Below are 26,974 nucleotides of genomic sequence, written 5' to 3'. Positions count from 1 at the left end.
CGTCCAACTTACAGGAAGCCAAAAAGAGTTAACAAACAAGGATATGCCCCCCGGAGACCCCAAGCAACAAAGCCAGAAGCAGAAGCACTGCTGTCCGGTAAGATTTCATGGTTGTCATCTGTTCATTATACTTGCCTCTCATCGTCTCGTTTTCTGATGAAAGATATTCACACCCACACTGTTAGCGTGTTGATATTTCATATGCAAGAGGGCATGCAACTTTTTTTTTTAATATTTATTTTTGTTTATTTGCCTATGCCAGGTCTTAGGGGTGGCACACAGGATGTTCGATCTCTGCAGCAGGTGAACTCTTGGTTGTATAGCATGTGGGATTCCGTTTCCCAACTAGGGATGGAACTGGGGTCTCCTGTTTTGGGAGCTCAGAGTTTTCAGCCACGGGACCAACCACGGAAGTCCCGGGTTTTACTCTTTAAATCAAAAAAGTGGGTGATGGCGAGTTACCTGAAGAAGACGGAAACTACACCTCTCTCAAGACCATACTTTGAGCTGGAGGCTCTCTCACTGCATGGGACTTGGGGTTCTTTTCTTGGGACTCCCCTGAGAATGGAGTCCAGTAAACTGGTTTCTGTGGATACAGAGTAAGCAGTGTGCATATGTGTGCATGCCTGCTCAGTTGAATCAGACTCTTTGTGACCCCCATGGACTGTACCCCGCCAGGCTCCTCTGTCCATGGGATTTCCAAGGCAAGAATACTGGAGTGGGTTGCCATTTCCTCCTAGGACCTTCCCAACCCAGGTCGGGGGTCCCTGCTTCTCTTCCATTGCAGGCAGACTCGTTGCTGTTTGCACCAGCGGGGAAGTATGTAGGCACCTGTTTTAGGTGCCTAAAAGACTGGACTTTGGCTGACCTCTGGATGTGTCCCTAACCTTCCCCCTGTGTTCTGGTGTTGTTCTCTGCTGCTGGGCACAGCATACTTTATTCCTGCTCTCCAGGCATAGAGGCAGTCTGTAGTTAGTCCTCTGAAGTGGGATGTGAGCAGAACTGTCACATAAAACGTCTGGGTCCTCATGAGTGCTTCTGCAGGCTTCCATCCCTTTTGCTTGTTGCTGGCTAAAATGTATGATGCCTAGAGTTGGCACAGGGACCTATGTGACAATGGGAAGGGTCTCTTGCTCTACTGGGACCACAAATGATCATCTGGAGCTGGATCTGCCTGCACACTCTGGGTGGGAGAGAAATGTCTATGTCCTTTTTGATCCAGTGACATATCCTGTCTCTCTGTTACAGCTACTTAGCTTTTACCCTCACACAGTAATCTTCAGGAAAGCTGCTACACTGTCCATTGTTGGAAACATTTATACAGAGGTATCTTAATTTGTATGAGTGTCCCTGGTGGCTCAGATGGTAAAGAATCTGCCTACAATGCAGGAGACCTGAGTTCGATCCCTGGGTCAGGAAGATCCCCTGGAGAAGTGAATGGCTTCCCACTCCAGTATCCTTGCCTGGAGAATCCCATGGACAGAGGAGCCTGGTGGGCTACAGTCCATGGAGTCGCAGAGTCAGACAAGACTGAGCAACTAATTCTTTCCTCTCCCATTCCAACAACTTGGTTTCAATTAGGCTTCCCAGGTCGCTCATCGATAAAGAATCCGCCTGCTAATTCAGGAGACGCAGAAAGATCCCCTGGAGAAGCAAATGGCAACCCGCTCCAGTATTCTTGCCTGGAGAATCCCATGGACGGAGGAGCCTGGCGGGTGGCAGTCCACGGTGTCGCGAAGAGTCAGACTTGACTGAGCGACTAACACCCTCACCTTCACATCTTCATTTCCACCTGGCTTCTGTTGGCTCCGGTCACGGTTATCAGTGGAGACGGCCCCGGATGGTTCCAGGCATCCTTGCCACCACTTCAGAAGCATCACTGAGATATGCCTTCTTGTGGTCTCAGGAGGAAAGTGTGTGTCTGTGTCAGGGGGAATCCCTGCTTCTAGAAAACAGAAGCCATCATTGCCGAATGGCCATCTCTGTGATCATCTGTGATCAAGGGTCAGCAAACACGCGTGTCTGGAGCAAGCCAGAAAGGACGCTCTCTGGATGTAGTCACTGCCCTCTGTCAGCTCTCCAATCCCTTTAGTAAGAAAGTGCTGGCTGCTGCTGTTGCGGCTAAGTCGCTTCAGTTGTGTCCGACTCTGTGCGACCCCGTGGACTGTAGCCCACCAGGCTCCCCCGTCCCTGGGATTCTTCAGGCAAGAACACTGGAGTGGGTTGCCGTTTCCTTCTCCAAATACATTGCTGGAGGATTCTCCAACAAACCTGCACTCGGGCCCAGCAGAAGGGAGCCCGCCCAGCCTTGACAGGGGATGTAGACCATCTGCCTGCAACCGACAGCCAGGTGCCAAACCCGGCCGCGGCTGAACAATGCGTCTCGGGGCGTGCCATCTGACCTCGTGACAGCCCACCCCGGCTGCCTGGCGGGTAGGTCTCGGGAGCCAGGCCTCTCAGGCTAACTTAATAAAACAGCAGGGGATGCTGGTCACCCACTGTCTCCCCACAAGATCACGGCGGCATGTAAAATAGCATCTGTGTCTGCTGCAATGCAGTCCTCCGTCTCCGGCAATCACGTCTGGCTGTGAGTGTCTAACAGGAGGTGGGGAGAGCTTCACAGGCTACAGACCTTCTCACACTCACGCTCAGCACAGATAGTCTCCCAAGGGACAGTTAAGCTAAGAGCATAATCCAGTCACAGGAAGACGGGCAGTGTACAACTGCACCCACGTGAGGTCCCACGCTAACTCAGTCGTATCCGACTCTTGGTGACCCCATGGACTGTAGCCCGCCAGGCTCCTCTGTCCATGGGATTCTACAGCCAAGGATACTGGAGTGGGTTGCCATTTCATTCTCCAGGGGATCTTCCCGACCCGGGTCTCCTGCTCTGCAGGGAAATTCTCTACCATCTGAGCCACCAGGGTTCCAGGAAGGACAGTGAGGTCACAGAGCATGCATCTGGTCACCAGAACCAGAAAGGGCAGGACAGGGGGCATGTCATAAGACAGGGGAAAAATAGAATCTGGTTATTACATCATTTGTGCCAAACCAGGGTGAGACTAGCAGATTGGGGGCCTGATGCTACGTACCACAATGGTCCTATGGCTAGAAGGGGACTGAACTTAACACAGAGGATTAACTGACCCACCCACTCGAGGGGCACAGAATGATTTAGAGACCAGTAGACTGTGTCCAGCAACAAGGGAGATGTCCAAATACACAAGGCATACTACCTGGAAATGGACCAACTATGTCCTGTCTGTGTAGCAAATGTGTACACCCTTCAACACCATTAACATGTTTGGCTCAATTTTACTTCTCAAAGCTGCTACAAGGTGTAAAATTCCTTCCGTCCTTTTGCAAGGGCTTTTTCAAAAGTGTTGGTGTTCCGATGACTAACTTACATACCTCACATACAAATATTTGCTATGTTTACTTACCTAACTACCCCTTACTCCCTCACTGAACTGTATCCTTACATGACACAGAATCAACTGTAAAGGAAACTTACTGGCTAATAAAAACTTGGTAGGTAAAAAAAAAAAAAAAAAAAGTATTGTTCCCCACCGTAAAGTTGTATCTCAGAGGGAAGAGAAATAGCTGTAAAGGCCAAAAAAATTAGTCATGGGATATTCTCAGACGTACATGATGGCGTTACACTTCAGTCATGATTAACATTTTCTCAGAGTTTTCTCTTTTCCACAGCAGCTAACACATCATTCTTTCTCTTAAATAATGAAAAGCTGGGAACCTTGCCAAAAAGTTCTCTAGACAGATGCTATTTGATCATTTCAGTGAATTCCATCATTTTTCACATCTTGGTAATTATATTTCAGAGGCAGAATTCATGCAGAGTCTGGTGGGCTTGCTACTACAAAACTAGACCCCAGAAATAAATTAAGCAGAGAACTCTAGCAAGCCTGGGGACGTGGGGTGCCCTGAGGGTCTCACATGAGGCTTGCTTTTCGGGAATCCACGGTTTCTTATTTTGTGCTTCATTTCAACTCACCTTTTCACTTCTACCCCACACTGAATTACCTGTAGGGAACCATTAAACTCTTGGTTTCCTCTTGAGAAGATTAACTCCTGGCAAATCTTCTGGAGTTTGGAGAAAAAAAAAAAAATACAAAAAAAACTGCAGGTTCTATCTCATTAGTTACTCGTACGTGAATTAAACCATGATGACATTCTCAAAGAAAACCAAGGCCACAGAAAGGGCAGACTTATTTTTAAATGTTTGCTGACTATGATAACAGTTAACATTTGTCTAATCTGACTTCCAATGACCTGAGACATGAATCCACCTGGCCTGAGTAACATGAGGATGTCTTGGGCTTCCTTGGTGGCTCAGCTGGTAAAGAATCCACCTGCAATGCGGGAGACCTGGGTTGGATCCCTGGGTTGGGAAGATCCCCTGGAGAAGGGAAAGGCTGCCCACTCCAGTATTCTGGCCTGGAGAATCCCATGGAGTGTACAGTCCACGGGGTCACAGCAAGTCGGACACGACTGAGTGACTTTCACTTTCTAATTATATTAATTTGTGTCTTTGACATACCAGCAAAGTCACAAAAAGAAAATCTCAGCTTTCCAGAATTTGGTGCTTATTAGGTCCAAAGGATTATTTTTCATGATAGTAGGGGATTCACAGGACATGCAAACTCAATCACAAATCAACCTAGACACTAAAAAAGATGCCACTTATATTGATACCTTTTTTGCCTTTTCATTGATGCTTTTATATTGATGCTGTTGCAAAAAAAACAGAAAACTGACTGCCAAAGAACTGATGGATTCATACCGTGGTGCTAGAGAAGACTCTTGAGAGTCCCTTCAACAGCAAGGACATCAAACCAGTCAATCCTAAAGGGAATCAATGCTGACTATTCATTGGAAGGACTGATGATGAAGCTGAAGCTCCAATACTCTGGCCACCTGATGGGAAGAGCTGACTCATTGGAAAAGACCCTGATGCTGGGAAAGACAGGGCCGGAGGAGAAGGGGACGGCAAAGGATGAGATGGTTGGATGGCATCACCGACTCAATGAGCTTGAATTTGAGCAAACTCTGGGAGATAGTTCAGGACAGAGGAGCCTGGCATGCTGCAGTCCATGGGGTCACAGAGAGGCGAACATGACTTAGCGACTGAATAACAACAAGGATATTGACGCTCGTGTGGGAGGAGGGAGGACCAATGAATCAGGCACACGTTCAGGGCTGCTCATGGCTGCACTCAGGACCAGAGCAAAAGGAAAATCCGTTCTCACAGGAAACTCCCTCACTCGTGAGAGCTGGGAGTGGCAGTCAGTTTTCATCCTGAGATAACCAAGGGTGGTCACTCCTGTTCTAAGGCATCGACCAGGAGGTCATCAAGGTCAGCGGTTTCCAACGTTTTGGGCACCAGATACCGGTTTCGTGGAAGACAGTTTTTCCAAGGACTGGGGTTTGCGGATGGGTTTGGAATGATTCAAGCACATTACATTTATCGTGCACTGGATCGGGAAGATCCCCTGGGGAGGAAATGGCAACCCACGCCAGTAATCTTGCCTGGGAAATCCCATGGACAGAGGAGCCTGGAAGGCTACAGTCCATGGGGTCGCAAAGAGTCGGACACGACTGAGCGACTTCTCTTTCTCTTATTATGACATGAGGTCCAGCTCAGGTCATCAGACGTTAGATCCTGAAGGCTGGGGACCCCCAATCTAGCTGAGGATCCTGGAGGCTGGGGACCCCCGATCTAAGTGAAGTCACCCCAGTAGAGGCTTGCTTTTCCAACACTTTCCACATCAACGATCCATGCCGTGGGGACACAGCCCCTGGCAGACAGCAAGAGATCCTTGCGCATGAAGGGAACTGACGCTCCTGAAGGAAAAAGGAAAGAGACGCGCGTCCAGCTGACAAGCTTGTATGGACTAAAGACACAGGAACCATCCGACTACAAGGCCGGTCGGGTGTTCGTGCGCTTTATTTGCTCTGGAAATTACTAGGATGCTTTCAGTAGCTGTCCTTTCCATTTGCTCAAAAGCTGATTTACGAGAATCTCCACCTGAAAAGACACTAAGGGTGTGTGCGTACGAGAGACACACGGCCGAACTATCAAGTCTAGGACTCCTTTTCTCTACAGTAACGATCAAAGTGAGGTCTACGGGTGCGCTGATCGGCTGCTTGAAAGCCAAGAGAAGGATTTCTTCCAGAACAGGCCGTTGTGGACACAGAGCGGGAAGGAGAGGGTGGAGCAAAGGGAGACAGTAGCATTGAAACACATAGGTTACCGTATGTAACAGAGACGTGTGCTTAGTCCCTCGGTCGCGTCCAACTCTTTGCGACCCCACGGACTGTAGCCCACCAGGCTCCTCTGTCCATGGGATTGTCCAGGCAAGCATACTGGATTAGGTAGCCATTCTCTTCTCCAGGGGATCTTCCCGACCCAGCAACTGAATCCGGGTCTCCCACATTGCAAGAGGATTCTTTATCACCTGAGCCACCAGGGTAAGAAAGGCAGTGGAAATTTTATGAATGACACAGGGAACTCTCTGACAACCTATGGGGTGGGATGGGCTGGGAGGTTGGAGGAAGGTTCAAGACGGAGGAGACATACGTATACCTGTGGCTGATTCGTGTCGATGTGTAGCAGAAACCAATGCAATATTGTAACGCGATGATCCTCCAATTAGAAACAAATAAATTAAAAAAAAAAAAAAACCCAACTACCATCATCTTTGAATTAGAAAATGTTAAACGTGTGAATGGGGTGAGGGTCCTAAGAACCGCTGCTAACAAACGGTTCATAAAACTGGAGAGGGAGGGGCGTTTCTCCCCCTGGTTGCAAGACTGTGAAGCTGTTAACTTTGCAAAGTGGATGTTTTTTGATCCCGGAGAAGAAGAAAGAAGTTATTCACGCTAATAAACAGGCCATGTCTGAAGTGTTTTTCATGATCCCTTCCTGTACATCTAGAAGTTGAAAAGTACAATATTATAAAGTAATTAGCCTCCAATTAAAAGTAATTTATTATTTTTTTTAAAAAAAGCTTTCTCTCCTCTCCCCTCCTGCCCTTTTATTTGTTAATTTCTTCTCAGTCTTAAGTCGAAAGGTTTAGAGCCCGTTCTAAGAGAAAGATGGTTATGTTGCATTAGTATGAATTTGGCTCTGTTAAATAAATATTCATCTGCAAATTAAATGCTTTCAGTCAATCTAGTTGAGCTGGTCAGCTGTGTCCGACTCTTTGCAACCCCATGGACTGCAGCACGCCAGGCTTCCCTGCCCATCACCAACTCCTAGAACTTACTCAAACTCATGCCCACTGAGTCGGTGATGCCATCCAACCATCTCATCCTCCTTCCACCTTCCATCTTTCCCAGCATCAGGGTCTTTTCAAATGAGTCAGTTCTTCACATTGGGTGGCCAATGTATTGGAGTTTCAGCTTCAGCATCAGTCCTTCCAGTAGGTTTGAAATAAAATCCATACAAGTTACAGGAATATTGAAAACTAAAGTAAGCAAAGCTGTTTTGGCTTGAGCATATTGTTTCCAAATTAGATTTTATGTGTATAAATGTAAAATTTAGTATCTATAAAATCTGTATGAACATACACTTCTGTGAGTTATGGCTACATGTATATATATTTTATGTGTATAATATATATTGATTCCACCTACCTATTGTGACAGCTATAAGGATAAAAACAGTATATAACCAATAGTAAATTATGGTTCACTTACTCTTTGCAGGGATAAATATTTTATTTAAAAAATATTTTAATGGGTCAATACTTGACTTGTATTTATTTTATTTCAAGCATTTAGTTCTTCCAAGATTTATGAATTTGGGTCATAAAAACAGTCATAGTTCTGGCAAACAACTTTATGGAGTTTTTTGTATATAAATATATGGATGAGTGCATGCATACTCAGTCACAAACTCATATCTGACTCTTTTGTAACCCCATGAACTGTAGCCCGCCAGACTCCTCTGTCCTTGGGATTTCCTAGGCAAGAATACTGCAGTTGCCATTTCCTCCTCCAGGAGATTTTCCCAACCCAGGGATTGAACCCATGCTTCCTACGTTGGCAGGCAGATTCTTTACCACTGAGCCATCTAGGAACCCCTAAATGCATGGATACTATTTTAAAATCCATAATTCCCAATTCTGGGATAAAAGTATGCCAGTAGTTTAAACACAGTGGTTTATTGTGACAAAAAGCAGTAATCTGGAAATAATCGCAGCACTAAAAAACACTAAAAAACTGAACTGCCTCACATTTTCCACGATCAAATAGAAAAACAAAGATTTTTGATGCAGTCAGTCTAAAAGACTTTTAGAATATTACTAACTTTCATTTATTTTAATGCAAAATAACAGTGAAATGAATAATAAAATGTATTCTAAGTTCTAAAAAAAATAATAAAAAAATAAAGGTTGACTCAGTGGTAAAGAATATACCTCCAATACAGAAGATGAAGGTTCAGTCCGAGTGGGGAAGATCCTCTGGAGAAGGAAATGGCAACCCACTCCAGTATTCTTGCCTGGAGAATCCCATGAACTGAGGAGCCTAGCGGGCTACAGTCCACAAGATCACAGAGTCAGACACGACTGAGCAACTAAGCCACCAACGACTACTCACAAGTAGAACATGGGTTTAAGGAGGTCCAAAGGGAGGTCCAAAGTATATTTTGGGCTTCTCTGATAGCTCAGCTGGTAAAGAATCTGCCTGCAATGCAGGAGACCCAGGTTCGATTCCTGGGTCAGGAAGATCCCCTGGAGAAGGGATAGGCTACCCACTCCAGTATTCTTGGGCTTCCTTGGTGGCTCAGCTGGTAAAGAATCTGCCTGCAATGTGGGAGACCTGGGTTTGATCCCTGGGTTGGGAAGATCCCCTGGAGAAGGGAAAGGCTACCCACTCCAGTATTCTTGGGCTTCCCTGGTGGCTCAGCTGGTAAAGAATCCGCCCACAATGCGGGCGACCTGGGTTTGATCCCTGGGGTGGGAAGATCCCTTGCAGAAGGGAAAGGCTACCCACTCCAGTACTCTGGCCTGGAGAATTCTACAGACTGTATAGTCCATGAGGTCACAAAGAGTCGGACACGACTGAGCGACTTCAGAAGAAGAAAGTATATTCAGTGACACCAGTTACTACAAAAATAGCCTCGTGCACATGAGAAATGACAAAGGCTTGAGGTAAAGCAGTGCTGGGAGGGAACTGAGCCAGATTCAGATCTGGAATAAACGACTGGATTCAGAGAACAGAAAAAGGAGAACTGTATTTCCTAATTAGGCATAGAAGGCCTGGGGTGCCTTTGATTCGGGGACCCGGAGAATTCAGCTTGAAGTCTGCAATGTTTTCAAGTATACTTGTGTTCAGAAAGCTCACCTACGCACTCATCTCCAGGGCTGTGGCAGGAAGTCATCACAAACTCAGTGGCTTCACACAAGTCAAATTTATTATCTTACAGTTCTAAAGGCTTAAAGTCCAAGATGGGTTTCACTAGGCCAACATGAAGATATCTGCAAGAATCCAGTTCCTTTCGGAAGCTCAGGGAACAATCCTCAAGGAGCCTGCTGTCCTTGACTCTCAGCTCCTTCCACCACCTTCAAAGCCAGGCAGGGCTGGTCCAGTGCTTCTCACACTACATCCCTGCCTGCCTCCTCCACCTGTTAGGACCCCTGGGATGACACTGGATCTGTCTGAATAATCTATTTTGTGTCAGTAGATGGGGAGCCTTAATTCCATCTGCAACGTTGCCACAGAAAGCCACAAGTTCAGAGACTCCAGGAATTACAATGGAGACATCTTTGAGGGGTAGGCTTTTTATTCTGCCTTTGCAACGTTGCCACAGAAAGCCACAAGTTCAGAGACTCCAGGAATTACAATGGAGACATCTTTGAGGGGTAGGCTTTTTATTCTGCCTTCGACAAGTGTGTGTGCGGGCTAAGTCCCTTTGGTCGTGTCCGACTCTTCTGCAACCCTATGGACTGTAGCCCTCCAGGCTCCTCTGTCCATGGGGATTCTCCAGGCAAGAATACTGGGGTGGGTTGCCATGCCCTCCTCCTCCAGGGGATCTTCCCGACCCACAGTTCGAAGCTGCATCTCTTACGTGTCCTGCATTGGCAGGCAGGTTCTTTATCACTAGCGCCACCTGGGAAGCCCACCTTCTACAGCAGTGGTCCCCAACCTTTCTGGCATCTGCAACGGGTTTCATGAAAGATAATGTTTCCATAGACCGGGGGCAAGTGTCAGGGGGATGGTTTCAGGATGAATCAAGCATATTACATTTATTTCTTTATTTCCATTATTATTACATCCTCTCTGCACTTCCCTGGTAGCTCAGATAGTAAAGAATCCGCCTGCAATGGGGGAGACCTGGGTTCAATCCCTGAGCGGGAAAGATCCCCTGTAGGAGGGCATGGCAACCCACTCCATTATTCTTGCCTGGAGAATCCTGTGGACAGAGGAGCCTGGAGGGCAACAGTCCAGGGGGTCGCAAAGAGTCAGACATGACTGAAAGGGGGAGCTGTGAGGGACTGGACATCGGATTTGACACTACACAGTGCAGAGCCCAGAACACGAAGCTGGGGTTTTCGAGCACATTGAGGGGACTGAGAACTGTCTGGGGATGAATCTTCAGGGTGGAGAAAGAAGACGTGTCCGTGAAGAAACAAAGAAAAAGCAGCTGGAGGAGAAAATGCAGCTGGGAGAGAGTCGCAAAAGTAAGACGTGGGTGAGGGGAAAGGTGTGAGCAATGGTTTCTGACTGGGTAAAAATCTACGCCTGAGAAACTCTTGACATGTTGAAATAGTGTACAAATTGCCCCAGAGGTAACGGGTTTAATTCTGAGCCACAGCAAAGACACATAAAATATTGCTATTTCTGTTTGATATCGTACACTGTATAAAACACAGTAAACATATATACATGATTTCACATTTCTGTCCACATTTGAATCTCGTCTAAAATCCTCTACCCATAAATGGAGTGTCAGACTGAAGAGAGCTATTCTAAGTAAGAATTTTCCATGGATTTGTTATGGCTGGATGCAGTGAACTTGAAATAAAAAAATCTCCTTGGTGGTTTCATTTACATTAATGCAGTGCATTCCTGTGAAATGTCTGTATCTAATGACGAATAATCAACCCTTCTTAACTCTAATAAAAAAATTTATCATGGAAGGACCACGTTAATGGCAGTTTGAGTTAGCATGACTGTAGAGTAATTTTTTGTCGTTCCGTAAGTTTGTTTTTATCTCCCTTTCATTAAGCCTTAAAATATTCAGTTAAATTGATAATACTCTTTTAAGATGCAGTCTACACACACACACACACACACACACACACACACACACACACACACAGGGCTTCCCTGATAGCTCTGCAGTAAAGAATCCACCTGTCAAGGCAGGAAACACGGGTTTGATCCCTGGGTCGGGAAGATCCCTGCAGAAGGAAATGGCAAGCCACTCTAGTATTCTTACCTGGAGAATCCCACGGAGAGAGGATCCGGACAGGCTACGGTCCATGGCGTCACCAAGAGTCAGACACGACTGAAGCAACTAAGCAGAACTACGAAGGTAAATCTTCTGGCCTCTTCAGGAAGCATTTCAGGAGGTTGGGGACTGGAAGCAGAGACAACTGTCAGAAAGCCAGTGCGGCTCTTCTGGAGAGAGGTTCTACGTCTGAGCTGGGATATGGTGAACCAACTAGAAGCGGAGCATATGAGACCCTAACAAATGGGAGGGGAGAGTGGAGATGGTTCTGAGGTTTTGAGATGGGCTAGGGGTAAAGTAAGCAATTCAAACTGGAAAAAGAGAAAGTAGAGTTCTGGGGAGACACTGACCAGCCAGGTGGCCACTGTAAGACTCACAGAGCTTAAGGGGAGGAGTGGAGAAGAAGCAGGTTTGAAAGAGACGTTAGCTGCTGAGATGCAAGTGGTTATAGCAGAGACACACCTTCTTTTTTCTTTCTTTCTTTCTTGCCTCCCAGAATACTCCTCTATTTTCCCCCATTTTAAACTTTTTATTCTGTATTGAGGTATAACTGATTAACAGTGTTGTGATAATTTCAGGCGAACAACAAAGGGACTCAGCCATCCATATGCACGTACCCATTCTCCCTCAAACTCCCCTCCCATCCAGGCTGCCACATGACATTGAGCAGAGTTCCCTGTGCTGGACAGCAGGTCCTTGTTGGTTCTCCATGTTAAATATAGCAGTGTGTCCATCTCCATCCCAAACTCCCTAACTATCCCTTCCCCCATCCTTCCCCCTGGGAACCAAAGGTCATTACAGAGTATTGAGCAGAGTTCCCTGTGCTGTACAGCAGGTCCTTGTTGGTTTTCCATGTTAAATACAGCTGTCTATCCCAAACTTCCTAACTATAGTATGGCAACCCTTACATGCAGAGTCTAAAAAGAGATGGTACAAATGAACTTATGTACAAACAAATTCAGAAACAGATTCACAAAGTTAAAGAACCAACTTAAGGTTCCCACTTAAGGGGGAAGGATGTAGGGAAGAGACACATCCTTTTATAGGAGACCGAGCTTTGTTCTGGCCAAGCTCCCGACTCTTATTAAGAGTTCAGCTTTTCCAACTCGACAGTGAGATAAAAGGGAGTGAACTGAACATCATATGTCACTGCCATCTTGTTTAAATATCATGTGTAAGGATTTTACTAGCTCATAACCAAATGTGCCCTCAGATGAAGTTAATGATGCTTCAAAACCAGGGGGCAGGTGCGAGGGAGTGTTTATATTTTAATATGAGGCAGGACACTGGCAAGAGAGGGTAAGGATGACGTAGCCACATAAATCACCCCGCAGTGAGCCAGGACATATAAATATGTCATCCAGGGGGACAGTAACTGAGGCTGACTCAGTGGAAATCGTAGCTTGGCGAACGTCTGTATACGCTCGTACGATGAGGTTCTAAATCAACATTTGTTTGCTTCTCCTACACTTAAAATGTTTGTCAAGGAGTATCATTTGCACAGATGAAGTGATTTACTCCTTGTTTACCCAATACTTTCTCTTCCTTACACAATTATAAATGTTTCCCCTTAATGTTACGCTATTGTTTAGAACTTTCATTTGCAATTTTTTATGCTATTCTTTCAATGCTACACTGTAAAAAAGTAATGTATTTTGACTCCATACGTAACTATAAATTCATTATCTAAAACCAAAGATATTTCAACAGTCATAAAAACCATAGGACAAACTGGCAGTCTGTTCTATTCCCTATGTGTGTACTGAGCGTCTCTAAAATAAATATATTTAAGAGATAATGTATAAGTGTCCAGCACTGTGACTGGCCAATGTACAATCAATAAAGAGTTCTATTCTTCCCTGTTCAGGAGAGTGGAGATGATGACTTGAAATTCAACATCAGAGACCCCAAGAGCATGGCACCCGGTCCTGTAACTCCACGGCACATAGAACAGGGGAAAGTGGAAACGGCGACAGACTTTATTTTCCTGGGCTCCAAAATCACTGCAGAGGGTGACTGCAGCCATGACATTAAGAGACGCTTGCTCCTTGGAAGGAAAGCTATGACAAATCTAGACAGCGTATTAAAAAGCAGAGACATTACTCTGCCAGCAAAGGTCCATCTAGTCAAAGCTATGGTTTTTCCAGGAGTCATGTATGGATGTAAGGTTCAAATCTGTACCTCTCTTTCACACAAGCAAGGGGGTTACGGGTTTTGAGCCTTTCTGGGTAGCATGATTTAGTTTATACCCAACACGAAACTGGTCCCTGGTGCCAGGAAGCTTGGGGACCGGTGACTTAAAGGACCTAACGCGGAAATGAAAAAAACTAGTATGGGTGTACAATAGGAAATTGCTGACTGATGAAACTCATTAACAGATCATATTTTCACATGAACACAGGTGGGAATGAATGCTAGGAGCCAAAAACACTTTCAGAAAGTGCAATAAAGTCATGCCATGAAGACGGATAGTAGCCAGATAAGATGAATAAATGGTGCGGAATGAGAGGTGGAAAAGCCTGTGCATCGGTAAAGCTTTTATTGCTTTAAACAATAACGTGAAGAGGGCAAATGCCAAGCACATGAGATTTATATTTTCAACGGATCTCAATTCATTAAGGAGCAAGGTCAGACATTTAAAGGGATCGTTACATGATGTAGAACTGGACGAACCACACCATTTGTCATAGTGACATTCATGAGGAAGCCCACAATGAGTGGGCTTTGAATTATATTCAAAATAATGCTTTTTTTTTCACGTATACTTTACACACACTTGAATGTTTAAAATCAATGGGGAAAATTAAACAAACACTAGATGGCTATTCCTTTGGTTGCTTTAAAGTTTAGCTGTTGCTGTCAGTCGCTAAGTTGGGTCCAATTCTTGGCAACCCCATGGACTGCAGCACACCAGGCTTCCCTGTCCATCACCATCTCCCGGAGTTTGCTCTGTCCATCGAGTCGGTGATGCCATCCAACCATCTCATCCTCTGTCGTCCTCTTCTCCCACCTTCAATCTTTCCCAGCATCAAGATCTCTCCCAATGAGTCAGTTCTTCGCATCAGATGGCCAAAGTATTGGAGTTTCAGCTTCAGCATCAGTCCTTCCAGTGAATATTCAGGACTGACTTCCTTTAGGATGGACTGGTTGGATCTCCTTGCAGTCCAAGGGACTTTCAAGAGTCTTCTCCAACACCACAGTTCAAAAGCATCAATTCTTCGGCGCTCAGCCTTCTTTATGATCCAGCTCTCCACATGTACATGACTACTGGCAAAACCCTAGCTTTGACTAGACGGACCTTTGTCAGCAAAGGGATGTCTCTGCTTTTTAATATGCTGTCTAGGCTTGTCACAGCTTTCCTTAACAATTATTCAATTATTTTTAAAAGAAAAACAAGAAGTAATGTGGTATATAGAATACTCACTGGAACCTGGGGGAAAAAAAAGGGATTTCTAGTCCTTGTTTTTTCATGAACTGTCAACATGACCTTGGACACGCATTATACTCTCCCTAAAGCATTATCTCCTGTACTTAAAATCACAAATGTGTCTTCTCAACGCCTTGGATCACTTTCACCTTAGAGCGAGTATCATGATGAAATACTGCAGACACATCCCCTGGTTTTCACTATGGATTTTCTTCTTGGTATCGCCCAGCCTCACTTGATGGATATCAACAATCTGCCTGATCCCATCACCCCCTGGCTTCACAGACACACTCTGTGATTCATTCACTGGTCCTGTCTGACCACAATCGGCCCCTCAGCCTTCCACCGGAGAGGCCCCACACAGATAGCTAGCTAAACTATTCTAGGGCCTTGGTTTCTGCCATTTTATAGGGCCACAGCTTATGTGACCAGGCAACTTAGCATTCCCAGAGTGTCTTCTTATCTTAAATTTTTACACACCTCATCTACCCTGCTCTATTTCTGCAGCCAAAGCTAAGAGGAAGATGATTCGAACTGCATGACTTTCTGGTCCAGGGGTGAATACTAACAGTTTTCCAGATCTCGTTGATTCCTTCTGGTGAATTCAAATATATTTCAATCACCTGTTGTTTTATCAAGTAGAAAATTCAACAACCCCCCCCCCCATTCTCCTAGCCATTGTCTTCCTGACCCAGGGCTCAAACCTGGGTCTCTGGTATTGCAGGCAGATGGTTTACCAGAGTCTGAGCTGCAGCAAGTCCCATATAGGCACTTATATTAATTAAAATTGGGCTTCCCTGGTGGTCCAGTGGTTAAGAATTCACCTTCCAATGCAGGGGACGGAGGTTCCATCCCTGGTCCGGGAAGATCCCGTGTGCCTAGGGGCGACAAAGCCAGTGATTGGCAACGACTGAAGCCCGTGAGTCACAACAAGAGAAGCCACCATCATGAGCAGCCAGCACACGACAGCTGGAGAGTAGCCCCCTACTCACGGCAAAACTAGAGGAAGACTAAGCATGCAGCAATGAAGACCCAGCAAGGCCGAGGGGGAAAACATGTACTCCCATGGTGGATTCATGTCAGTGTATAGCAAAACAAATACATTATTGTAAAGTTAAAAAATAGAAAATGAACTAATTTAAAAAAAAAAGATTTTTAATTCATTACTTAACACAAAATAAAATTTAAAGCTCAGTTCTTGAGTCACAGAACTCTTTTCCACATGCAGCTGGTAAAAGGTATTTTGGGAAAGAGATGCTGGACTAGAATCCATCAAGGAGAAATTCACAGGTGAGACAGTCAAACGGGGACCCTGAGTAGCATAAGGGTCTTTCAGGAGGTCAGCAAACTTTTCTGTAAAGAGTTAGAGAGTCAATATTGTAGGCTCTGTAGGCCAAAGAATCTTTTTTCACAGCTCCACACTGCTGTCTTACAAACACCTTTTCCTAAGTCTTTTGTCTTACAAAAGTCGCCACAGACCGCTTGCCCAGGAGCAGCCATGAGTGTCTTCCAATAAAACTTTATCGACAACAAAGGCAGGGGGCCAGACTCATCCCAGAGGCTGTAGTGTGCCAACGCCCACAATGGGCGGGATGGGCATTCAATGAGCACAGTCCTTTCTCATTTCCTCGGGTTGCTCTTCTGCTAATAGGAGGAAGTGACTGCATCACAGTAAATTAATATTTTATCCCCCACCCCCCCATAGTACTTCCCTGGTGGCTCAGATGGTAAAGCGTCTGCCTACAACGTGGGAGACCTGGGCTCGATCCCTGGGTCGAGAAGATCCCCTGGAGAAGGAAATGGCAACCCCACTCTAAGACTCTTGTCTGGAAACATCCCATGGACGGAGGATCCTGGTAGGCTACAGTCCATGGGATGGCAAAGACTCAGAAACGACCCAGTGACTTCACTTTCACCTTCCCCATAGTATGTGCCGAAACAAAACATATTCAACAAAAAAGAAAAAAAAAAAAAAATCAGACCAGGACATTTTGTTTTTTCTCTCTCTCTCCCACAAAAGCTGCCCTGCCCTCTAAATGTGAGTAAGGCCAGCTCTGATCCTTATCATCTCTTTCCCCAGCGCCCCGCTTCACAGACTCCACTAAAGAATGCATAACGAACAAACACATGAAAAGATGCTTAACATCACTCATTATTAGAGAAATGCAAATCAAAACCACAATGAGGTATCATTTCACACCAGTCAGAATGGCTGCTATCCAAAAGTCTACAAGCAATAAATGCCGGAGAGGGTGTGGAGAAAAGGGAACCCTCTTACACTGTTGGTGGGAATGCAAACTAGTACAGCCACTATGGAGAACAGTGTGGAGATTCCTTAAAAAACTGGGAATAGAACTGCCATATGACCCAGCAATCCCACCGCTGGGCATACACACCGAGGAAACCAGAATTGAAAGAGACGCATGTACCCCAATGTTCATCGCAGCACTGTTTACAATAGCCAGGACATGGAAGCAACCTAGATGTCCATCAGCAGACGAATGGATAAGGAAGCTGTGGTACATATACACAATGGAATATTACTCAGCCATTAAAAAAATACATTTGAATCGGTTCTATTGAGATGGATGAAACTGGAGCCCATTATACAGAGTGAAGTAAGCCAGAAAGAAAAACACCAATACAGTATACTAATGCATATATATGGAATTTGAAAGATGGTAACGATAACCCTATATGCGAGACAGAATAAGAGACACAGATGCATAGAACAGTCTTATGGACTCTGAGGGAGAAGGTGAGGGTGGGACATTCTGGGAGAATAGCATTGAAACATGTATATTATCATATGTGAAACAGAACACCATTCCATGTTCGATGCATGAGACAAATGCTCAGGGCCGGGGCAATGGGATGACCCAGAGGGATGGGATGGGGAGGGAGGTAGGTGGGGGGTCCAGGAAGGGGAACACATGTAAACCCATGGCTGATTCATGTCAATGTATGGCAAAAACTATTACAATATTGTAAAGTAATTTGCCCCCAACTAAAATAAATAAATTTATTAAAAAAAAAAAAAAGAAAGAAAAAGAATGTAGGAAAACAACAACAACAACAACAACAAAAAACCCACAGGTTTAAAAAAAAAAAAAAGAATGCATAGCGATCGCATGCACTGGGTTGGCTTGAATTAGAAGCTACCTGGGGAAGGTCACGTCCCTCAAACACACAAACGTTTTTCAAACGGAAGAGGCGCTCCTGAGAGGCGAGCAGCTGTGGGCCGAGGCTGGCACTGGGGAGCCCTGTCGGAAGTGCGTCAGCAGCTTGTTAGGCAGAAACCCTTGACCTCTGCCTTCTGCGCCTCATAACAAGCCTCCTGCCGCCTCTGTTCCTGTGTTCTCCACATGTGCCTCACTCCAAAGAGAAATAAAAGCTCTCTTCCCTCTAGATTGGCACAAAGATGCTGTCTGGAAAGGCTTTAACTCAGAGCTCAGAGTGTACGGATTTCAAACGCCTCCCCTGATCTCCCCAGGCCAGCCTCAAAGAGATTAATTTAGCAGAACCCTTGGGCCCCCAACCAGAGATAGAAACACTTGAGGCTCTGTACCTTTTACCAACAGCAGGGCTTGCAGGTACGTGAGCAGAAAACTGCTCACTGCTCAGCAAATGTGAACACAACACCCACAGGACACCAACAAAGCTCATGTTTATTGAGAAGAACCATGGGGATTTCATTCACGTGTAGGGCCGGGTGTCAGGCATGGGTTTTCCTATAAAAACAGTGTGAAACTGTGTTGCTGTTTTGTTTTTTTTTTTTTAATTTTATTTATTTTGGGCTGCCCTGTGTCTGTTGCTGGACGCAGATGTTTCTCTGGTTGCCAAGGGCCGGTGCTATTCTTCGTTGTGGTATACGGGCTTCTCCTTAAGAGGCTTCCCTTGCTGTGAAGCACAAACACTTTGGTCAGCAGGCTTCAGTATTTGCACCTCGGGGGCTCAGGAACTGCGGCTCCCAGGCTCTAGACCACATGCTTAGTTGCTCCGCAGCGTGTGGGATCTTCCCAAATCAGGGATCGAACTGGTGTCTCCTGCACTGGCAGGGGGATTTTTCTTTTTTAATCACTGAGCCACCAGGAAAGCCTGTGACACCGTCTTCACTGTGAGTGCTACACCAGCCGCCACGTACATCAGTTTTCCCAACTGCTCGTTAACGAAGAAAAAATCTATGCGTGCAGAGAAAAGCCAAGGGCAACAATGACAACATCTGGACTGCTTTCTGGATGCAGAGATTTAGGAAATGCGCACTAAAATTCCTCAAAAATTGGGGGTAGTATTTAGTAACGTCTGCTACAAGCTTTGTGCAAAGATGATACTTGTTATATAACTACATGCTGCAACTAAGACCTGGCACAGATAAATTTTTTTTTTTTTAAAAGCTGCCACTATAATACATGGGACTTCACACGTGGCTCAGTGGCAAAGAATCTGCCTGCAACGCCCGAGATGCAGGAGATGCTGGTTTGATCCCTGGGTCAGGAAAATCCTCTGGAGGAGGGAATGACAATCCACTCCAGTATTCTTGCCTGGAGAATCCCACGGACAGAGGAGCCTGGGGGGCTACAGTCCATGGAATCGGACAGTCAGACACGACCAAAGTGACTAAGTATGCAGGCACACACCATAATACATATATATGTGTGTATATATATACACATTCATATGTATGTGTGAATATATGCATATACACAGACACATATTCATTTTTTGGCTAAGACTTCCTTCGTTTCACATAAAGTCGATGTCAGATGCTCTCAAAATTTGAGATGAATCAGGAATGGAAAAGATCTTCACGAGATCCAGCATGGAAAGAACTTTCAAAAGTTTCATCGATTTATTTAGAGTAGGTATAGGTCGATCTTGTATTTACATCTTCAGGATAGGCTCAGGAGAAGTCCTACGTGCAAACGTGTTGGAGAAAAGGAACACAAAGCAGGTGGTTGGGAATCCTGGGTGACCGGGACTCGCCCCACTCTACGCCTGATGAATTGATTCTATATTTATACCATTCTGGCTGTGCTGGGTCTTTACTGCTGCAGCAGAGAGCTGGGGGGTGGGGGTGGGGGGCTACTCTTGGCTGCAATCTCAGTCTTCTCACTGCGGTGGCCTCTCTTGTTTCAGAGAACCGACTCTAGGGTGCGAGGGCTTCGTAGCGGAAGGTCCCGGGCTCCAGAGCACAGGCTCAGCGGCTGTGGCTGAGTTGCCTTGAGGCAAGTGGGGATCTTGCCGGTCCAGGGACGCAGCCCGTGTCTCCTGCTCTGGAAGGTGGATTCTTGACTGCCGAGCCACCAGGGAAGTCCTCCTGATGAATTTAAACGAGCTGGTTCCCGGATGAGAGGAGCCGTAAGTCACTGCCCACGCTCCCATCCTTGCCTGCCCCTGTTGCTTCAACGTGCCTCTGCGCCTCTGAGCCTGGCCCCTACCCACAGTCAGCGCAGGTGACTTTCTGCTGTTTCCTCTCTCAATCCATCACCTTTTTAATGTCAAGATAAGGATGTTCCTGACCCCTTTCCCAGTCTTTTCAATGAGTCAGCAGTGCCTCTGTATCTGCAGATGGCGGACAAGCACAGTCAGACAGATACAATACACTCTCTTCTGCATTTGTCTACACGTATCACTCTGATCAGCTAGCTCTAGCTGCTACATTAGAAGGTAACTTAATTTGTCCTTTCAGCATTTGGGGAGACGCGTGTGTTGCAAGCGTTTACAATCAGCTCTAACGTCAGTTCTGAGTGTAAAGCAAGCCACTGGCTGGCCAACGAACAACTCTCCTAAGACTTTCTAAGCTTTATCTTGCTGCTGTTGTTCAGTCGCGCAGTCGTGTCCCACTCTTGTCAACCCCATGGACTGCCCAGGCTCTCCTGTCCTTCACTACTCCTGGAGTTTGCTCAAACTCATGTCCATCAAGTCGGTGATGCCATCCAACCATCTCATCCTCCGTCGTCCCCTTCTCCTCCCGCCTTCAATCTTTCCCAGCATCAGGGTCTTTTCCAGTGAGTCAGTTCTTCGCATCAGGTGGCCAAGGGATTGGAGTTTCAGTTTCAACATCAATCCTTCCAATGAATATTCAAGGTTGATCTCATTTAGAATTGACTGGTTTGATCTCCTTGCAGTCCAAGGGACTCTCAGGAGTCTTCTCCAGCACCACAATTTAAAAGCATCCATCAATAAATCAAAAGCTTTATTATTGTTATTATTTTTCTCCAGGTTGCACGGAAACTTACATTCTTCTGAAGGTGCAGAGGTCAACCTTCAGAGTCAAATGTCCAGGTCACTTTAAACTAGAACTTCCAGCAAGCAAATTGTCCAACGTTACTGAGGATCTTGGAAGCTGAGAGAGACACTAACTACATGGCACCTACACTGCTTAAGAAATGAATCTATTTCCCTTCTCCATGGGAACCAATTATGTTCAAAACCCAAGTGTATTTTGCCACAAGATCTTTCCCTTCGTTCTTTAGTACGTTTTGGTATTTAAAGCCCTAAAATCTGTCAAGGATGCAAAACATGGGCTTCCCTGGTGGCCCAGGGGTTAAGAATCCGCCTGCCCATGCAGGAGACGCGGGTTCAATCCCTGCTCAGCGAAGATCCCACATGCCGTGGAGCAACTAAGCCTGCACCCACAAATACTGAAGCCCACGCGCCTTAGAGTTTGTGCTTTGCAACAAGAGAAGCCACTCCAATGAGAAGCCCCTGCATCACACCCAGATAGCAGTCACCACTCGCCACAACTAAAGAAAGTTGCTGTGCGGCAACAAAGATCCACACAGCCAAACAAAAAACACATACGTAAATTTGAAAAAAAACAAATAAATAAACAACGTCTCAAGTCTGGTCTTGCTGCTGCTGCTGCTAAATCTCATGTGATCATCTCAGACCCCAAGTCTCACCTCTGCTATGCTGTTACAGTCTTGGTGCCTACTGCCTGCCTGATTATGCATCCGCTTGAGCATACTGGTCATCTTTGTCAAATCAGTCACACCACAGTTCTGCCGGTCACTAGGACATTTAGAACGTCCGGTCATCTTTGATGGTTTTATTTCCTTTTACTTCTGTTGGCACAAGTTTGGTGCAGACCTATTCATATAAAGTGTGGGGAAAGATTTTTTTTGGAATATTCTCTTGATTTATTCCTTCTTCGGTTTATCTCAACAGCCAATTCTTTTCTCCTTAGTCAACACGAAAGACTCCTTATTTCAGAGCAGGAAAATTCCCCGAGTCTAAGTTCCCAAGCCATTCGTCTGCAAAGCAGTCCTGAGCTACCTGTGTTCTTGTTCTTAGGGGGGAAAAATTAATATTTTTATTTAAATATTATTAAATATTAAACAATATTTAATATTCCCTACTTCATGACATCTCTTTGACCTCATTTGCTGTTACAGCTGGCATATTCTGGCGCTGCAAAAGAATCGTGTATACCACTGCCAGCATCATATATTTTATATACTACATTGCCAACTATGTTATAACAAGTGAAGTGAAGTGAAAGTCGCTCAGTCGTGTCTGACTCTTTGTGACCCATGGACTACAAGAATTCTCTAGGCCAGAATACTGGAGTGGGTAGCCTTCCCCTTCTCCACGGGACCTTCCCAACCCAGAGATCGAACCCAGGTCTCCAGAATTGCAGGCAGACTCTTTACCAGCTAAGGCACAAGGGAAGCCCAATGTTATAAGAACTTAGCAAGTAAAAAGAAGCTAAAAATGTATACTTTTCCTAAACCCAAATGGCTAGCTAGTTTCTTTTAGCCCAATTTCACCCATTAACTGTCAAACTTGCTTTTCAAATTACGTGAATTCTCCAACATCTGAGAGTTCAGAAGATATGAACAACTTCTACAAATAGCACGAGTCAGTAAATTAAGCATCTCCGTTTGCCTGACTTTAGAAACTGCAAACTTTTGCCGGGTTATGTCGGAAAACATCCAAGTTAACCTCATGGGTCATTATCGGACAGTGAGGAATAAAATACTCTCAGTACTTTAGGCCATCGAGTGAAGCTTCCATTTCAGCCCATTTTGCTGAAAGCACATGGTTCCACGTCCTCTCTGACTCGGTCTTTGGACAAGAAACCGTGCCAACCCGGGATCAAGTTAGAGCAGGTGTCAGATTATGTGCAAATTATAGCAGCTAGTTGTTTGTAGGTGACTCTGCTGTTCCATGGGCTTCCCAGGTGGCACAGTCATAAAGAATCCACCTGCCAGTGCAGGAGACGCAGGTTGGATCCCTGGGTCAAGAAGTTCCCTTGGAGAAGGAAATGCCAACCCACTCCAGGATTCTTGCCTGGGAAATCTCATGGAAAGTGGAGCCTGGTGGGCAAAGAGTTGGACATGACTTAGCGACTGAACAACAATAACAACAGTGACAACCACAACTATTGTTCTTCACGGGGCTGTGACATCACCTCCAGCCAGCTCCCTCAGCAGAAAGCCACCACGAATGAGATCCAGACAGGGAGCTTTTGGATGGCCCCACGGGCGAGGCAGGACGGAACGGGAGAGCCTCTGGCTCTTTGGTCTGATCACATCCAACGGTTTCCTCTTGGCGGTCCAGAAGGGCTGAGTGTCAGAGGGGGGAGGCCCTGGGAGAGATGAAAGGCAGCCCTAGGGGATCCCGACCTCTGAAACGTAACCCCTTTGTCGTCTTTCAACGGAGGGCTCTTTGAGGGCCACTGTCATCAGTCACCTTCAAACGGAACCTTTACTCTGTCTGGCTCAGCCCGTGGAATCCGCCCTGTTATTGATCCCTCGGCGATAAGGGACATCAAGAAAAGGAGCCCTGTTCGTGGGGGGCCTGCTGAGGAAGCCGGGGTCTCAGTCACACACCCGTCAGCAGGAGTCCCTGCCAGTGTGGGACCTGCCAAGGAAGCACGCTGGGCGCAGCGGCCCATGTCGGCCTCAGTCTGCAGCTTTCAATCGTCCAGGGAACTTCTGAGACTCGGTGGGACCAAGCTGACATCCCAGAGAACCAGAGTAGGCACCGAGGAGCCAGCAAGACAAACTCAGATGCGCATGCCCACCCCGCAGTGGGGAACACCCGCTCTCTGCACCACCACCACCCCAGATACCATCAGCCTGCTCTGAAAATGACAGAATTATCACAAATCACAGGGCCTGTCCAATGTAAATAATGCCGTGTGTGTTAGTTGCTCAGTCGTTTCTGACTTTTCGGGACCCCATGGACTGTAGTCCGCCAGGCTCCTCTATCCACGGGATTCTCCAGGCAAGAATACTGGAGTGGGTTGCCATGCCCTCCTCCAGGGGATCTTCCCGACCCAGGGATCGAAGCCAGGTCTCCCACACTGCAGGCAGACTCTTGACATCCTGAGCCACCAGGGAAGCCCTTAGTGTAAATCTGCAGTTCATGTAGCCATGAGGGGAATAACGCTAACTGCATCATATATATTTACCCTTTTCAAATTATGTGAAACTTCATTGAAACTGCCCAGGATAAAAATGCAAAAAAAAAAAAAAAAAAAAAACCAGAAAGATATTTGTATTCAAATGATCTGGTTCTATTTGCAGCAAGAGGGGTAAGAAGCTAAAACCCAAGTTGTTCCTTAAACTGTAAATGTGAAAAATAATACACACAGGAGTGCTAAGTCGCTTCAGTCGTGTTCGCCTCTTTGCGATCCCATGGACTGTGTAGCCCACCAGGCTCCTCTGTCCAGGGGATTCTCTAGGGAAGAATACTGGTGTCGGTTGCCAAGACCTCCTCACAGGGATCTTCCCAACCCAGGAATCAAACCCATATCTCTTATGTCTCCTGCGTGGGCAGGCAAATTCTTTACCACGAGCGCCACCTGGGAAGCCCAAATACAAATGTAGAGTACCTATTCAGCCCTGTATTCATTAACTAGGTGGGCTTCCCTGCTGGCTCAGTGGTAAAGAACCCGCCTGCCAAAAAGGAGATGCAGCTTAGATCCCTGGGTAGGGAAGATACCGTGGAGGGAGAAATCACAACCCACTCCAGGATTCTTGCCTGGAGAATCCCATGGACAGAGGAGCCTGGCGTGCTACAGTCCATGGGGGTCACGGGAGAGGTGGACACAACTTAGCAACTAAACAACAACAACAATTAACTAGGTAGTAATGAATTAACTGTCATGCATTATTCTTCCAAATACAACACAATTAGCCATAATTCCCCAGAGCTCCAAAGCGATTTTATAAATCTTATGGTGTACAGATGTGTTATGCCTTGCAAGATGAGTTTCCAACAGAAGAAGAGAAACTCCCTTTTCCTGGACAATTCCCACGTGGGACCACCTGAGCCACAGTTTGGCGTGTCCTTAAAACCACTACAATATTGTAAAGTAATTAGCCTCCAAAAATAAATAAATTAATTTTAAAAAATAAATAAAAATATTTCCAGAACCATTAAAAAAAAACAAAAAAGAAAACCATGAGGTACTGGGGCTTCCCTGGTGATGCAGAGGTTGAGAACCCACCCTGCAGCGCAGGGGAGGTAGGTTTGAACCCTGGTCAGAGAATGAAGATCCCACATGCCTCAGGGCAACTCAGCCCTCGCGTGCCACAAGCAGACAGCCCATATTCTGCACCTACTGAGCCCACACACCAACTAGACAGCCTGAGCGCTGGGAAGAAAGATTTTGCACGACACGAAGAAGGTCCTGCCGGCCACAGCTAAGACCCGAAGCAGCCAAAGAAATAAACGTTTATATATATATAAACCTAGACAGCACATTAAAAAGCAGAGACATTACTTTGCCAACAAAGGTCCGTCCAGTCAAAGCTACGGTTTTTCCAGTGATCATGTATGGGTGTGAGAGTTGGACCACAAAGAAAGCTGACCGCCGAAGAATGGATGCTTTTGAACTGTGGTGTTGGAGAAGACTCTTGAGAGTCCCTTGGACTGCAAGGAGATCCAACCAGTCCATCCTAAAGGAGATCAGTCCTGGGTGTTCACTGGAAGGACTGATGTTGAAGCTGAAACTCCAATACTTTGGCCACCTGATGCGACGAGCTGACTCACTGGAAAAGACCCTGATGCTGGGAAAGATTGAAGGCGGGAGGAGAAGGGGACGACAGAGGATGAGATGGCTGGATGGCATCACCGACTCGATGGACATGGGCTTGAGCAAGCTCCGGGAGTTGGTAAGGGACAGGGAAACTTGCGTGCTGCAGTCCATGGGGTCGCCAAAAGTCAGACATGACTGAGCAACTAAACTGAAGTGATCAGAACCCTTGGATTTATGTTAAAAAAAAAAACGTAAGGTACTGAAACTGATTATTAGAAGTCTTTTCCTGCTTTCACGATGCATCCTGGTTGGTGTTTGGTTCACTCTAAACCTGTTTGGGACTCAGATTTTCACTTTAACAAGGGTCTTCTAGGGTGCTTAGGGGGCTGGTGTCGACAAACCATTTTCATAGTAGCTGTTGTTGTTCAGTCGCCAAGTCGCGTCTGACTCTTCGTGACCCCGTGGACGGCAGCACGCCAGGCCTCCCTGTTCTTCACCGTCTCCCAGAGTTGGCCCAAGTTCCTGTCCATCGAGTTGGTGATGCCACTCAACCATCTCATCCTCTGTCGTCCCCTTCTCCTCCTGCCTGCAATCTTTCCCAAGCATCGGGGTCTTTTCCACAGTCAGCTGTTCACAGCAGATATCCGAATATGAAATCACAAAGGCCATCTACTATGCAACACACTGTGTATAGAGTTCAGCTCACTTTTTAAAAGTGAGCATATGTAAAAATTTACAAATACATTCGGGGCCTGTACTTTTTATTTCTTTGTTTGGTTTTGGCTGTGCTGGGTTTTGGTTGCTGTGTTCCAGCTTTCTCTAATTGCACTGAGTGGGGGCCACACTCCAGCTGTGGAGTGCGGGCTTCTCCCTGGGGTGACTGCTCTGGTTTCAGAACTCAGGCTCTGGAACACAGGCTCCGCAGTTGCGGCGCACGGGCTTAGCTGCCCTGTGGTATGTGGGATCTTTCCGGACCCATGTGCCCTCTGCATTGGCAGATGGATTCTTAACCACTACACCCCCAGCGAAGTCCTGGGGCCTGTACTTTAAAGCAGGAGATTGAACCCTGTGTTTT

General features: G+C 46.1%; 1 long non-coding RNA gene across 2 annotated transcripts in view; it reads right to left on the bottom strand.

Annotated features, from left to right (window-relative positions):
• The window catches only part of LOC145537829 (uncharacterized), a 443,496-nt gene that overhangs the window by 328,964 nt on the left and 87,558 nt on the right, over positions 1–26,974 (bottom strand). The window contains exon 3 of one of the 2 annotated variants that reach the window (XR_014076444.1): positions 11,468–11,608. The exons of the other annotated variant lie outside the window; for it this stretch is intronic. This is a non-coding gene — a long non-coding RNA (uncharacterized LOC145537829). The remainder of the gene's footprint in view (positions 1–11,467; positions 11,609–26,974) is intronic. 2 annotated transcript variants of the gene reach the window in all.

Source organism: Giraffa tippelskirchi, chromosome Y, assembly GCF_054371585.1.
Source record: "Giraffa tippelskirchi isolate mGirTip1 chromosome Y, T2T-mGirTip1v1.2.pri, whole genome shotgun sequence".
Classification (NCBI taxonomy): domain Eukaryota; kingdom Metazoa; phylum Chordata; class Mammalia; order Artiodactyla; family Giraffidae; genus Giraffa; species Giraffa tippelskirchi.
Note: the sequence above shows the minus strand (reverse complement) of the source record. Positions and strands in the feature narration are given on the sequence as shown.